The following is a 16110-nucleotide window of genomic DNA, read 5'->3' on the forward strand; positions in this document are numbered from 1 at the left end:
ATACTGGACAAAAAAAAAACAACAACATACACTAATACTACCTTCAGACAACCTGATCTCACCTGAATTCTGAAATAGTCCTGAAAGCAAACCATCTTTTTTTATCCATACACATGGACACAAATTCTGTATTTTTTATTCACGCCATCAAACACAACTTTCAAATTAATGTATTATTTCTACTTAATCAATTGATATTGGTTATAGTAGAATATGCATGTTAGACGTAAGCATAAAAATTAAAGTCCCTAGGTAGTGGACAATGTTTAATTGTATATTATGGCATATTTTTAAAGCTGTGCAAAGCAAAAACATGCCTCTAGATGTAAACAAGAAGGCATGGAATAGTTTTTTTTTAATGAACTTTAAACTGTTTTTGTTTTAATAGATATACCTACATTTAAACACCCCCAAAATCCATGCAAATTTCTGAAAGAATTTCCTGATGACTCCCTTTGGCTCCTAAATTTTTATTCTGGGATATCCCCTCTCCCCACTTCAGAAGCTGAAAAAGTCCACCCAATTTAACAATATTTCGCAAATCTTCATAATTTTGAAGGATGCAACAATAAAATAGAAATCCAAGTTCAGTTTTAGTGAAATAACACCAGCAAACTATTATTTTTCCTATATCTATATTTTTTCCTATGCTCATCCACTTGTGCTGTGGCACTATGGAATGAGAGGGAGGTCCACTGTCACCCTCCCTGTTTGATAGCTACTCCCCTAACTTTAAGCATTACTAATCCCAAAGTAATCAACCAAACTTCAAACAAAGTCAGCATCCACAATTGTTAATTTTCTGTAAGAGGAGGTGAGCATCTACAAGGTAACTGTGTACACAAGGCAGACTTGAGCTTTTTGGAAGGTTTTTGGATGTCTATCTGGACAGATGTTGACAAAGCAACAGTGCTGCAAACATTGAAGATACCGTCACAAAGCTTCAAAAGTATACAGATCAAATGGGTAAAGGCTGAGTTAGAAAAATAATGTTATCTATCTCATGAGCTCAGTGCTCATGAGAAGAGAATACTTGCTGTAATCAAAGCTGAAGGTGGTCAAATAAATTTGTAATGCGTGTGACTTTATTTTATGGTAAGGCAGTGTACATAAAAGTGTAGGATGTTGAATCTCTGAAAAAGTATCTATTGAATTTTTTTTCAGTAACACTAAAAACAGGTCCGATATACCCAAATGCCACATATATACACAAATACCTTCGACAGATTTAATAGAACTGAGTTTGATGTGATTCTGATTAGTGAAAGATACCCCTGCCATTGCTCAGAACTCCGCCGTGCTGGACTCAAATCACAAGATCTGATATCACATTTACCACCTGCCTGCTATGATTATTAGTCAGGGTGTAGTTTGAGCTGAGAGCCCGTGAAGCCGAATGAGTTGGGGAAATGAGCCAGTAGGACTTCATGCTCTCATACGCTACAATACCTTGCCAAAATGAAAGCATAATGTGCCACGAAATCTCCACGAAACATTGCAGAGCCTGCTCATGCGTCGAGACTTTGTAAGTGTGATACTTTTCAGCTGTGATCTGCTGTCTCACGGCAAAAGTCTGACTGATGAGACTGTATCTGTGATGCCTCTTTCAGAGTGGTGTTACATTCACTGCCTTGTCACTAAGTGATTAATGGATTTAAAATGACATGATGGCTGGGATATCAAACTGTGTACTGTGGAGAAAATATAGATTTTCTGCTGAGCCTCAGTGTGTCTGTTTGTGTTGATAAAGACTAAAACATAATCTGCCTCTTATTATATGGATAATTCACTGCCTTGAAGGGAGCTATGGATGATTGCTTCACTTTTTCCCCCACTTATTCAAATAATCTTCAGCAATTGTCCTTGGTGATGCACAGTTTGAGCAACCAATGGATTGAACAAAAGGAAAAACAAAAGTCACATCCACACAACCGTTTGTCAGAAAAAGAAAAAGAAGAACCCTCACTCCATTGAATATAAGCACTTTTCAGTTGGTTTTATTCAGCATAAGAAATAAGAAGGCTTTAACTGTGCCAATCAATGAGGTTTGGCATTTAACTGTAAACTTTGAAAGGCACCCATAATCTGACTGCATTGTTTTTAATGTCCATATCAGCTACTTTCCTGGATAATCATTTTATCTGATAAATTAGGATTTCCGACACTCTTATCAGCTGTGCACTTGCAGTTGTTTTTTAATCCTTCCATTCTGTCTCATTTATTTAATTGATTCTGCAGCACAGAGGCTTTCTTCAAGAGATAATGCACTTGTGAGAACAGGTCATGATCCGTAAATAAGGGAATTTTGCTACAGTGTATTGGCCACAATGCATTTGCCAGCCCTCTAAAGTATTTCCAGAATGCTGGAACGTACAGCTTGACTTTGTTTTTCAGCCTGTGTTTCCAGAGAGTGTCTCCACAGTAAATAGCCTCAGCTAAAAGCTGTAGAGCTGCATCTGTTTGGAAAAGCTTCCACATATGTCCTAACTCAAGGCTTGAACCAAATTGTGTGTATCAGGATCACAACAGTGCCTACCTCTTTCACTATGTCTTTACATAATTTTACTATAATGTGAGCTGAGCTTGAAAATGGAGCGCTATGATAATCCAATAGCATCACAAGAAATGGCACTAAGATAAAAATAATAAATGTTCTGGCATCTGTGCTGGACAGTGATAACAGCTCACCCAATAGGACCCCCCCTCACCTTTTCTATTGCCCGACAAATATACCACCAATTTGGTCTTGTGGTCCTTTGAGGTAAGCTGTTTATTTTAAACTCTACCCAAACAGAAGCTCTGGGGTTTTCTTTCTTTCTTTTTTTACGTAGTGGATTTTTGTGAAGATCGAGTTATGCACAGACCAGGATCTTTTTATTCAGGTGAAACTGCTATCCATACACACAATCAAATTTTTTATTTCTGTTTAGAAATCATGGACACCATGCCCTTCCTACTAAAGAGGAGAAGGACTATATGGCTTGTTATTGATGCGCAGTTAAAAAGCCTGCATCTCTTACGGTATATAGGGGGGTGCATTGGTGCCTTTGTAAATGGCAACTTGTACATTTGAAAAGGCACCAGGCATATAAAAAAGTAAATTTTAGAGCAACATATGCTCCAAACCAGATGACATCGTTTTCAGTGAAGGTCTTGTGTATTTCAGCAAGATAATGCTAAAGGGCATATTGCATCTATTACAACAGCATGGCTTCGAAGTATAAGAGTCTGGTTACTGGACTGACCTGCCTGCCTTCCAGACCTTTCACCAACTAAAACATCATGAAATGCAAAACACGCCAAAGAAGACCCAGGATTGTTAAGCAGCAAAATCCTATATCAGACACGAATGGGACAACATTCCTCTCCCAGGGGTCAAGGATCTGGTCTCCTCAGTTCTGAGATGTTTACGGCCTGCTGTTAAAAGAAAAGGGGATGCTACACAGTGTTAACCATGACCCTATCTCAACCTTTTTGAGACATGTTGCTGCCATCAAATTCAAAATGAGCTAATATTTGTCTCCAAAGAGGAGGATTTCTCACTTTCAACATTTGATTTTTTTTCTATGTTCTCATGTGAATAAAATATTGGTTTATGAGCTTTACCAATTATAGCATTCTGTTTTTAATCACATTTTGCACAGCGTCCCAACTTTTATTGAACTAGAGTTTTACATGTTATTGTAAAAAGGCTTTCATTTCCACAATGTTTATGAGTTTCATTAAAGATTGAGGTTTGATTAACTAAAACATGTAACCAGGTTATTGTAATCCCTGTGTATGCAGTCTATTATTCTTGAGTATTTGCACGTTTCCATATATGATTACAAAGTACGAAGGTCCCTGGAATGGCATGAGGAGCTATTGTCAGCCATTAGGCCTCTCAATCCCACTTGATATGGTGACATGAGCATACTCCCATCGTGTCCACGGGCACCTGTTTGGAGGTCAGAGATCATTCTGTTAGGGGTAATCCCCACAGTAACCTGACCAGGCCAAGGGATAGTGGCAACCACACGTGCAATGGTGGACCAGGCTATCCCCCTAATACTACCGCTAATCACATTTTAATTGAATTCCAATGAACATGTAAAAACCTGGTTCAGTTTTGTTATTCAATTTTCCCTAACAGATGTCCCTGTGATCCCTGTAATGTGATCTGCTGTGGTGACGTTTTCTGTCTAGAGATACTTGAATTGCCTGAACTGAGTGAGACGAAACAGAACAATGAGCTCGTCCTTAGTATAGATTCCATCATGACGGAGGAATGGGACGAGGGGCATGGAGGGTAGAGTTAGAGTAGTTTTCATATATGGAATGTCACTGGGATGAAGTAAAGCTGTTATTTCAAAAATATATATTTTTAAAAACATCAGCTCTTCACCCACTCAAAAGATCACTATTCTTTGACTGCCAGATTTGATCATGTAATTAAAATGATTATGAGTGATAGTCGTGGCCTTTCAGCCTACTTACAGCTTGCTTAGACACAGCCTACTGGGGGACCCAGGCCAGTATTTTAAAATTTAAATAGACAGTATTCTACATGCCAGTGGTAAATATACAAACCAGTGCAGTGCCCACTCAAAATGTGCTTGTTTGTTATGGGTTGAATTATTAGCTTATTAGAATTCTTCCTAATCAAAAAGAATGAAGTGTGTCTGAAAAAACACAACTAATTAAACAGCCAAAGTTGAGCTGCAACAATTCAACAGTCGTGGTACCAGTGGTACAGTGTATACTTCATGTAGACTTGTCAAACAGTTGTCGAGAAACAGACCCAGAGAAAACACTCGCTCATACATTTTTCAAGAAATTAACAGTTGTCATGAAATGTAATGGATGGAGACATGTGCACACACATGCAATTCCTCCATTTATTAAAGAGATTAGAGAGGTGCGGAGTCTTGCTTGTACGCATGTCAGTGAGCAAGGCCTGGCTTTAGAATCCCACAGAGCTTTGTGTTGGACTTATGTAAAGAACCACTGTGTAAAATCTATGACAACTTTAAAGGGGAACTCTGGTATTTTTAAACCTACACCCTATTTCTGCCATGAAATACATTTTTCTACTCACCGAGAACAGTTTGGCGAAAGTCGGCGTCCTTCGGAAGATATTTAGATAACTCGCGATCCATATAATGGAGTGAACGGGTTTAGACGATGCAGCCTGCTGTTATGTGGCTACTTGCAGCTATAGGAGAGCTAACGGAGGGATTTCTACACAGGCACTCTACTGGGATGACTTCATTGACACGCATGGCTGCAGCACAGCTCATTCACTCTGGTAAGAACGTCCATCTTAGTCAAAGTCGTCGTTCACGATGTCAAACTTTGATAAATATCCTGCCATGTTGCACAAAACTAGCAGTAGCAAACTCTGTGTGAAGTTAGCCGACTGTCACAGAGAACAGAGTAAATAAACTGTGCTGCAGGGGGACGTGTGGATGAAGTGGTCCCAGTAGAGTGCCTGTGTAGAAATCCCTCCTTTAGCTCTCCTATAGCCGCAAGTAGCCACATCAGCACCTATGAGCTAACAGAGCTATAGTACACGTTCGTTCATTCATTCGTCTTAAAGTTTTGGTGAAATAAAGACAGATAATGCCTTATTTAGAGGTTGCATCGTCTAAGCCCCATTCACTCTGTTTTATGGATCACAAGTTATCTAAATATCTTCCAAAGAATGGCGACTTTCGCCAAACTGTTCTCGGTGAGTAGATAAACGTATTTTGTGTAGGTTATGGTGTAGGTTATAAGATCTTAGAAGATCCTCCTCTATGCCAATTATAGTCTAATGTTTCATCCCATTTAATCTATTGTAAAGAATTCTGAATGGGACTTTTTTGTTACTTTAGTGTTTGTAGGTCAATGTGTTTGAATGTCAGCAGTGGGACTGATGGTGATTGCTTGAAGGAATGGGAGTGCTGGGAGAAAGTCCTGCTGGATGAGCTGTTATCAGTGTCCAACATTGTGTTGACACCAGAAGGACTCTTTTCCATCCTATTGCGAGTGTTAACAACCCAGGGATGGCAGCTTAAAGCTCCTTCCTTTAAGATACTGTGATAAGATGAAATTAAGAAGATACGATAAAATATGATAGGACTTGATAAGAAAAGCCTACTTTAGGGTAAGATAAGAATTGATTAGTTTTTTTGTTGTTGTTTTTTCTTGATCTTCTTCTTAATTTATTATCATTGCGGTTATTAACATCATTATCATTAATACCATCATCATTTGATTGACAATGAATTCCAATGTTTTATGTGAATTGATTTGCTGAATGTATTGTTTAGTGTAATTTTGCTCACTTTTATGTTACATTAATGTAGCTGTAACACCATGATTACGGTGTGTTGCTGGAATGATGGACATCCCCATGTTAGCAAAGATCACAGGGGACAGGGGGATGTAAAACTTAGTTTCATTTCATATATTTGTGTTACAATGATCACAAAAAATTGATGGCTTTTACGAAAAATACACATTAATGAAGATTGATACGAAAGAGTGGATTGACCCCTGTTAACACTGGAAGGAGGGTGTGCCGGAGCTGACCCCCTGACATGAAACTGGACTGGAATGGACTGAAGTTTTATAGTCCAGATTTCCAACTTGTGAAGCTGGAAGATCTCACAAACTCCCCTGGAAACTGTTGGCCTTTAGCTCCAGTGGCTATGGCCATAAAACTGCAATGAAGTACCATGACTTCTAAAAGCTGATGTTGGCTCTTAAATTCTTGAGTTTGTCCAGAGCCCTCCTCTGTCCATTACTGTAAAATAACCCAGTTGTAACACCCAGGTTGTAACTAGAAAATATTGTGCTCATTAATTTGAGTTTTCTCAGAGTTACTCTTTTTATTTCAACAAACAGAGTATCAGTTTGGTTCTGTTCAGGAACCATAGAGCCTTTCATCCAGTGGTGAACTGATGCATTTCCAGCATGAGTTCCAAACTCTAGTCTAGCGGTTAGCAGTTATGCACCTGTAGGCTGATCAATATGTGTATAGTAACAGTCTTCATTGCTTGTTGTTTTATATGGGCAGGGTTCAGACAATGTAATGGAATCCTGAAAGCAAGTAGTTATTAATATCTTATCATTTCCATGTGTTTTTAAAAATTTCACTTTCTAACTCTAATAAATTTTCATTATTTTCTAAACCTAATAATGTTTTTTGTGCCTTACCGTAACCCTAACTGTGACTAAGAGCAAATAACAAAAAAATATTAAAGTAGGTTGGGTGGGAATCGACCTCGCTGTAATACCACAGTTCACTCACTCCTCACAAGTGTAATGAAACATGTAATAGCTGTGCAATATCACATTTGTGACAGTTTTATGTAATACAAAACATAAGCATGTTAAGAATAACTAGCATGTTAAAGTTTTTGAAGTCTTGAAAATGTAGCATTTCACAATTTTTGAGCATGTGTGACAGTTTCACATGACACAAAACATGGTCATGTTATGATTTTGAAAGGCATACGTGGCATATAACACGTTTTTTTGCCAAGAAGATATAGTTATTTTACAAATTTTGAGAATTTATTGTGAAAGTTTTGTGCTGTAGATCACAATCGGTATTATTAGTCCTGTTGTGAGACTGCAATGCCATTCCCATTCTGATATGGCTAGCATTTAGCTGTCACTGAGAACCAGGACTTTTGGTTTTAAACAAACTTTTATTTGTTCTGCATACCCTGAATGTCATTTGTAAACACAACCACAGTGATACTCCACTGGATGAAATGACAAGTCATATCAGAAGAAAACTAGTCCCACTGCTCTGAAAACACTCCAAATTGTTGTTACCACAATTCGGTGCTTACTCACACTCACACACATCATCAACATTTTCCACACCACAATATATCATTCTTATATGGGATAAACAAGCTGTTTTTTATTATAAAACACAGCGATTTTGTTAAAACCTCAACATGGAATGTGTTTTAACTCCTCTCCACTTTGCACTCTTCTGCTGGGGCTAACTACCATGGATTCTTCAATTTTGTCATAATCACATACAGGACATTCACTCTCACTGCAGTGATGGAGTGATTTTGTTCATATTATCAGTTAGGTTGTCTGTTTTGTATCTTTTAGGCACAAGTGGGACAAATTACAACGTCCCATTATGGGGCACAAACCATAAAAGACAGCAGTTAGAGGGATCAAGATGATCTGTCAACCAGCTTCTATCCACCTCACACCAACCAGCTGCCTCAACTCAAAGCAGTGGATCCACCCACATACCTCCAACTCTCTGATTTACCACCACAAGCAAAATAAAGTTTTTTGTCTGCAGCCCACTTGCCTGTTACTGAGGGCTAAATCAAAGGCCTCCCTGTTATTAGAGCCAATGAGCTTTTGAGGAAAACAAAATCTGACTGTGAGCTTAAAAAGGGTTTGTCTCATTTGATCATTTATTACACATTTTAGTGGTTTGGAAATAACTGAGGCCAGCGTGGTCTACATCCCTAATTGGTGCTCTTTTTCTCCCATTAGTACATCCAGACTTGTGATCCTACTAAAACAGGCATGAGAAAAAATATATATTTTCCCCCAAACAAAGCATTTGTCATCAGTTTGCAGTTGCTCTGTTTGCAAGCATGGTTCAGATTTGCTTCTATCCACAGCTGTCACTGAGCCTGTTGGACGTCCTGGACCCCAAACACACAAACCAAAAGAGATTAGTGTGCCATGTCAACCCATTGCTTCCACAGATGGCACGGATGCTTTTAGCCTACTCCCTGTAGACAGCTACTCATTGATCTTTCATACTAAACTCCCCACAGCATGACTCTTGATACTGTTTTATTTATCATTCTGGCATTTACTATTAAGGCCAATAAAGTTTGACAAGTGAGGATTTTAACTGTAGGGGGCACTGTGGTTTCTGTGCAACATGCTGGGGTGGGGGTGGGGGGGGGGCACAGATTTATTATATGAGAGTCAGAATTGTCACCCACAGTAATACCTCCCCTGTCTGTCTTTCTTTTAGCCCTCTGCTTGCTTCAATTCCCTAGGTCCAAATCCAGTCTATAATTCACTAGTGTTGTCTCTCACCTTGACGTACACCTAGTAAACGTGTAAAACATTCCGGTGGGATTTGCTCCAATTTTAATAACAGAAAATTTCAGACTGTCTATGTGGGGGTTGGTAGTAGTGGTGGTGGTGGTGGTGTGTTTGTGGGGGGGTATCAGTTACTACTTTTTAAGGATCCTGGCACAGGCCCTAGGAACTCCTAAACTCCAGTCCAGAGTCCTCATCCAAAACCAACACAGGGGACAAGCAGGCAATTTTGGAAATGTGGTTTTCAGTTTCTGAGCATACTTTCCAAGGGTGTTGCTCTCAGGCTGACCATGATGATATTTGGTCCTGGCTCCAATCCAGGACATTACCTGTGTGAGTGTCAGGTGATAGCCTCCCTAATTACTTTGGAAGGCAAACAGAGAATCTTTTTCGTTGAGATTTCACAGAGCCCTATGCACCAGTAAATGTGTTTCTCCTGTGGTAAAATGTGATCTTTTGACTAATGAAGGACACGCTTCGTTCTCTCAACTGAATCACCCTCAAATGTTGGCCTCTAGGTGGAGCTTAGCCCACTTTTTTCTTGTTTTTACTGCAGTGAGCACTGGCACGAGTTTAGATGAACCTTTGTGAGTAAGTATTGATTTATGGCTGGTGCTTGAGGTGTGCATCTCTCCAGGGGTAATCAGCCTGCCTGGACAGAAGCTTGTGTGAACAGTGGCTCTCAGACATCACTGACACTCTGTTCAACCACTGGACCGAGAGCCACTGATTGGAGTCTGCGGTCTGTGGTGTGTGAGTCTCATGCACACACCATAGCAAACTAAAGCCCTCAATCACTGGGTCTTGGTCCAGTCCATGCCCCCATGTTCCAGAATTGAGTGACGCGTAGCCTGTAGAATGCTTATTAGAATCTATGTTTCACAAGCAGAGCAGGGATAGTAAATCGTTCAGGCCTCAATGTTATTATAGCTGCTGCTAACAAGCCACTCTCTGTCTACTTTATTGGAGTTAAAAAGTGGATTTTATGTAGTGTTTGGCAACTTTGAAAAAAATATGAAAAACAATGGAAACTATTGCTGTAAGAGACAAGACCACAACATGATGAAAACATGTTCAATTTCTCAAAGGCGCCCTTTAGATTTTCAAGACCTCTGCTACTGACAGAAACATCATTAGACAACAAAAACATCCCGTTTGTGTTTTCAATAACATCAGAAAGAGGAGGGGTGCTATGGGAAATATGTGTATCCTATGTGATGCCTCATCACTTGGTCAAGGCCCCTGCTCCAGTACAGAGTAAACAGATTTTCTCCCTATGGCCCCTCTCCTAAATCAGATCAGTCTTTTTTTTTAATGTTACATCTAAGGGCCTCAATCCCATGTCTAACTACCTAGTCTTTTGTTTGCTCATGTTTTCCTTTTCCTCTGTGGATCGGCTGGCTCCGACCGTGTAATAGAGTGCATATTGGCCAAGCGAGGCAGCCTGCTGTGACCAGATCAGATGTGTGCTCCTGATTATGAAACTCCCTTTTAGTCACTGACAGACATGGTAATAAATGTGTCCATAAATTGAATTTGGGGCTTTTGAAAAGGAGCAGGACTATCTAAAGAACATTTCAGCTGATTGTCTCCAGCCGACATGGCAGCGCTTCAGTGGGATTCTGGGGGGAAAACTGATCCTGCTGTGGTGTGGTTAGAGAGTTGGGAGTGGAGGGTAATGGGCTGACGGGGGTGTAGGATGGATGCCCAGCCAAGCAAAATAAAGACTGCTTTATTGCTATTGAGAAAATCATTTGATTGAGTTTGCATAAATAGGAAGACAAGAGATCAGTGTGCAAGAGCGTACGTGTATGTTTATGGGGTTGTATGTTTCACTGTTACTGTATTTATGAGTGTGTGTGTATGTGTAAGTGTATGTACAGGTGTATGTGTAAGCTATCAAGTGCCCTCTTTTCTTAGAGGTCTGCTGAACAGGAGCAAGTTTCTGAGTCATTCAACCAACTTTAAAAGTATGCTTATAGTCACTTTGACGCTTCCATTTACAGCAAAACTACTGAATTTCGGTGAAGTGGTGTTGACAGCAGAAGTAGAAGGAAGGCCAAACCACTTCATTCCACTGTCGCATAAGATGCAAAGTAAATTCAACAAGGAAAAAAAACAAAAGACAACAAAAAAAATTATTTCTTGAATTTTATAGTTTGCTTGGCTTTCATGATTTTTCGTCAGAATAAAATATTGCCATTTGACTCTTTAAGAAATCATAATTATGTGTGCAATTGGAGGCTGGAGGGGTGCAGGTGGACTAAGTACAAAAAACAAACTATCTCCATAGTTTTTGCACGTCCACCTTGAACACCACTATTACAGTCTCTTTTTGAGTCATGTGTTTGAGCATTTTTGACATTGAGGTTCGTATCTAGAAATGTAAAATAGTAATATTTTACTCTGGCAAGTAGAGTATGTATGTTGGGTTGGAGGCAAGGCGTGATCTACAGTATTAAGACTAAAAATAAAGAGTCACAATAAGTGCTTTTATAGGATTAATTTTGCAAAGGTAAAGTAGTCCCACTCCTACACATGTCCATGCTAACTCTATGCAGAACTAAATAATGAAAAGCTAAGCTACACAGTCCTCACTATTACTTCAAATCCTGAACCAAAACATTGATGCTGGCCAAGAGATGAAACTGTGTTGAAATGAGTATATTTAACCTGGTCAGTCATGAGGGAGGGACATAACTTCTCAGAGCAGTGTGACACACGTAACTCAGCCACCAAGAGTCACACATCCCCAAGTGTTTGCCAGGCCTGTCATTTGGGCTTGATTTTCACAGAGATGTGAGGTTATGGGTCTGAAAGGTTCCCCTGGGGCAGAGGGCAACCTGAGTCATTGCCAGAAAACAGACAGGAGCCGTCACAGCCCTGTTTTAGAACTGGCAATCTAACATGATGTTGTGAAACTGTTATTCTTCATTATTTATTCACTATAGACGTCTGTCTTGGCATAGGGAATAGTATTCATTGTGTGATTTTAATTTTAGCCATTTCACCCTGCTTTTGCTTCAGCATCTAGTCATTTTTTTATTATATCTAATTTTCCTTCATTTTTGTCATTCACTCTGTCTATACCACTCTTTCTCTTTCTATATATTTCTTTCTCGCTCCATCTGTCTATGCTGCTTTTCTTTGAAATGTTGTGATTCACTGCTTGTGATCTTTTTGAGCTGTCTCCTTGAAGTCTGTGTGTCTCCTGAGTGCAACCGCAGAATGGTACATCATTTCTATTCCATGTAATTTCCTGCATTTTATAAGGTGCATTTTACTCACCCTACAATAGTGAAGACTGTGCTTTTCTTCAGATTTCAAAGTGTCTGTCTCTTCCACCACAGGCTTCTGCATGGAAACCATTATCTGGTATGGGAATGTGCCAATATTAGGCTGCTAAGTTTCTCTCTGATAAGGCAAAAATGAAATAAAATCTTCTCAGAGTTGTTTCAATTATAAGACCATAATGAAACAAAAGTATATAGGAGATGTACTGTATTATATCAGCCAGGTACAAGCACAAAGTTACAAGGCAGTCCATCATGAGCTGGGTTTCTCTTATTATGAATAATAAATGTTTTATAGGTGGTTTAATAAAGGCACAAAACAAGCAAATAATCCTAAGAAAGAAATCGAAAAACATGATTTAATAAGCTGCAGGAAGTTCTGACAGACAACAAAAGTTATCTCCCATAATTCTCCATAAAATCTAAACCCATTTAAATGCCTCCACCTGTGTTACCTTTGCACTGTGCAACATTGCAGATGGACTCAATTACACTGTTATTCTTACTTATGCCTCTCCCTCATTTTCTCTCTTGGCCTGTCAATAAAAAGAGGCCAATAAATCACTTAGCTGTCTCTGCGGGTTTGGGGTATTGGTGTTGGAGCGAGCTGTCCTACCAACACAGCTGAGTAGACATGACTCTCAAAGCCCCCAAAAACCCTTCCCCACTGCCCTCACTCTAAAAAACCAACATGGTGAAAATTACATTTTGGTTGAACAGACTAATAAATCTTGGCCAAACGTGGCTGCAGAAGTGGAAAAGAGGCCCTCCATGGCGGCTACAGTCTCAGTGATGTGGATCCTGTGCCGGGGGAAAGGGGAAGCCACATAAGAGGAGGTTTGCATTAGCACCGGGTAGATGAGGTGCAACGGGAGACAGTGGGAGGACACAAGGTCTAAAAGTGCTGCTGGATTATAGGGAGAGATAACTTGTATGTGCAAGGCAAGCAGCTCTTGAGATTTGTGTTCAGATAACAGAGGGTCTATTATGATCTATAATTTCAAACGCAATATGGAGAAAATGTACGCTTATTTTCGGGGGTGAAGAAAGACTTCTAGTGAAGAAAAGCTGGGCATTTGAAGTTGTAACTTAGGAACTTGGGAACTCGACTTTTATTTTTATTCCCTTTAAGAATTACCACATTAACAACATTTTTGGCAGCTGCTCTGGTGTGCGGTGTAGATGGTGGGTATTAGCATTACCTTGTGGCTTATTCCGAGTTACTGCAGCATGTCCACATGGTTGATCTCTGTTAGTTTTCCATTTCTGGGATCGGTTTGACGGGAACAACCTCTGTAATGCCATCAGCAGCCTGCCGAGGCTAATTAAAACGCACATCTACAAATCTGCCAGCAATTACTGCACCCAAAAACATTTGGTGCCACTCACAAATTTGCAGCAAAAAAGGCTGTGTTTACCATGTTAGCTTTTCATTTCTCGGAGCATACCCGCAAACACAAACGGTGGTTGAAGACTTCTTTGATACAGCAACGTTCATATTTATTTTGCCATTTAAATGTTACAAAAATGTAGGCATTGGGAGACATGATAATGGAATCCAGATTTTGGCTTTATGTAATTTGTAGCTCTGTACAGAGTCATTTCATTTCAGATTATAGCCCTGTGTAAACTGTGCTGTTTGTGTCTCTCAGGGTTATATTGTGTAACAGTCATCTGGATGTGCTTTACTGTCCTCAACAGAGCCAGTTTCTTATCTGCATCACCCTCAACCCGCAACCTCATGATCATGTGGTGCATCTACTTTGCCAAATCACAAAAACAGCAAAGTGGGCCATTTGTATGCAAATTCAGAGATGTCACTTTAAGTCCCCTATCTTTGGCATGCTGATGAAAGCACAGGCGGACATGCATCCATGCAAAACTATGTGATATCTCACTTTTATCAGTTGTCTTTAAATTGTGATCAGAATAGGCACTCATTTTATGTAACTCGATTACTCGATTTATGTAATTAGAATAAAAGTAGCTTGACCAGTAGCTTGGTGTCCATAACACCCAACAAGTACAAACTCCATATGTGCTGCATGCACAGCAGCTGTATAACTGACAGTAATCTAACTCACAGAAACTTCTTTGCACCTCATCTTTCTTTGCAATTTGAATGTACTGTCTGAAACTTTTCATTGTTAATGTTTTTTTGCTTGAATTGCTTTCTTAAACCCACCTGGGGCCTTTCTGTGTGGAGTTTGCATGTTCTCCCTGTGTATGCGTGGGTTCTCTCCGGGTACTCCGGCTTCCTCCCACCATCCAAAAACATGCATGTCAGGTTAATTGACTCCAAATTGTCCGTAGGAGTGAGTGTGAGCGTGCATGGTTGTTTGTCTCGTTTGTCTCTATGTGGCCCTGTGATGGACTGGCGACCTGTCCAGGGTGTACCCTGCCTTTCGCCCGATGACTGCTGGGATAGGCTCCAGCCCACCCGCTACCCAATTAACGGACTGTCGGTATAGAAAATGGATGGATGGATGCTTTCTTAAAACTTACAGAGGGATTCAAGCAGAAATTATTTGTGCTGCAGTTTGCTGCTAAAGATGCTTGCTGGTCAGCCTACGTTGTTATACCTTTCATTATTGCTATTGTTATGAATGACTTACGTTCTAAAAGATGATCATATGTTAAATTCCAAGTTTACATTTATTTTCCGGTTTTTTAGTTATTAATTTATTTTTGCACACTAAAATGTTTCTCCTTTAATTTGCCATAATTTCAAAAAATCACTGGGGCGAGAGTCTGTGCTTCTTTCTGTTCAGCCTGGAATTCTATTCAGCCTTTGTGAAATAGCATATGACTAACATGCCAAGTGTTGTTGTGTAAACACGCTGTAGATGATGATGCTGAGCCTTTTACTTTGACACTAATCCTAACAGTAGTTGGGTTTCTATTGCCGTTTTAGATGTGCCTTTAGAAGAAGTGAAAGAGAAAGGGTGAATGGAAATGGTCAAAATAAAATTAAAAAAACGCTAATTAGCTAAAAAGTTAATGCACTCGCTTGAAGTTTGTTTGCCTTTTTTTTCTAGTTTCAAAAACTAGTCTAGGGCTTAATGGGTTAAGCTGTGATAAGAATAAAAAGCTTATTTCTGTGTTCTCCATTCTTCTCTGCATTAATTTGTAACCTTTATACAGGGAAGAAAATTATCCTGTTTTTCACCTATGGTTTACTTTTCATTCTCCTGATGACTGCCATCTAAAACCATTAGCAATGACATGCATGTATGCAAGCAGGAATGAACTTAAATGCAAATTATTCCTTCTCTTTCCTCTTACATTTTCAGCCTGTGTATCCACCAACATGATGTCTTTTGTCAGGATGAGGTAAGTGTAGGTCTGCTTTGAGTTATGATTGCAGGTAACCTGTAATAAACCATTGTTGCTTATTCTGGGAACTATAATTGTATCACACCAAACAATATTTACCAATGCACGAAAACACCGCCCTTCACCTTGGTGTTAACAAAAACACATCTAAAAACCTTCAGGACTCATAATGCACTAAAAAAACACTGTTGTAATTGGGCAATTACAAAACAGGCAGTTAGAGATATGAATGTGTCATAAATCAATTCTTACAATAGCAGTTAGACAATAGACAGTTTTGCCATTTCATTATAATCTGATATGATCTGCCTGAGTCACCTGTGATGACTTGTGTAATAATGCATGGGAGTATTTTGTTAGGACTTTCATATGGGCTTTTTGAATATAATTTTGTATTTTTCTTTGGAAA

This window comes from Leuresthes tenuis, unplaced genomic scaffold (assembly GCF_036924035.1).
Source record: "Leuresthes tenuis unplaced genomic scaffold, fLeuTen1.0.hap1 SCAF_2, whole genome shotgun sequence".
Taxonomy (NCBI): Eukaryota; Metazoa; Chordata; class Actinopteri; order Atheriniformes; family Atherinopsidae; genus Leuresthes; species Leuresthes tenuis.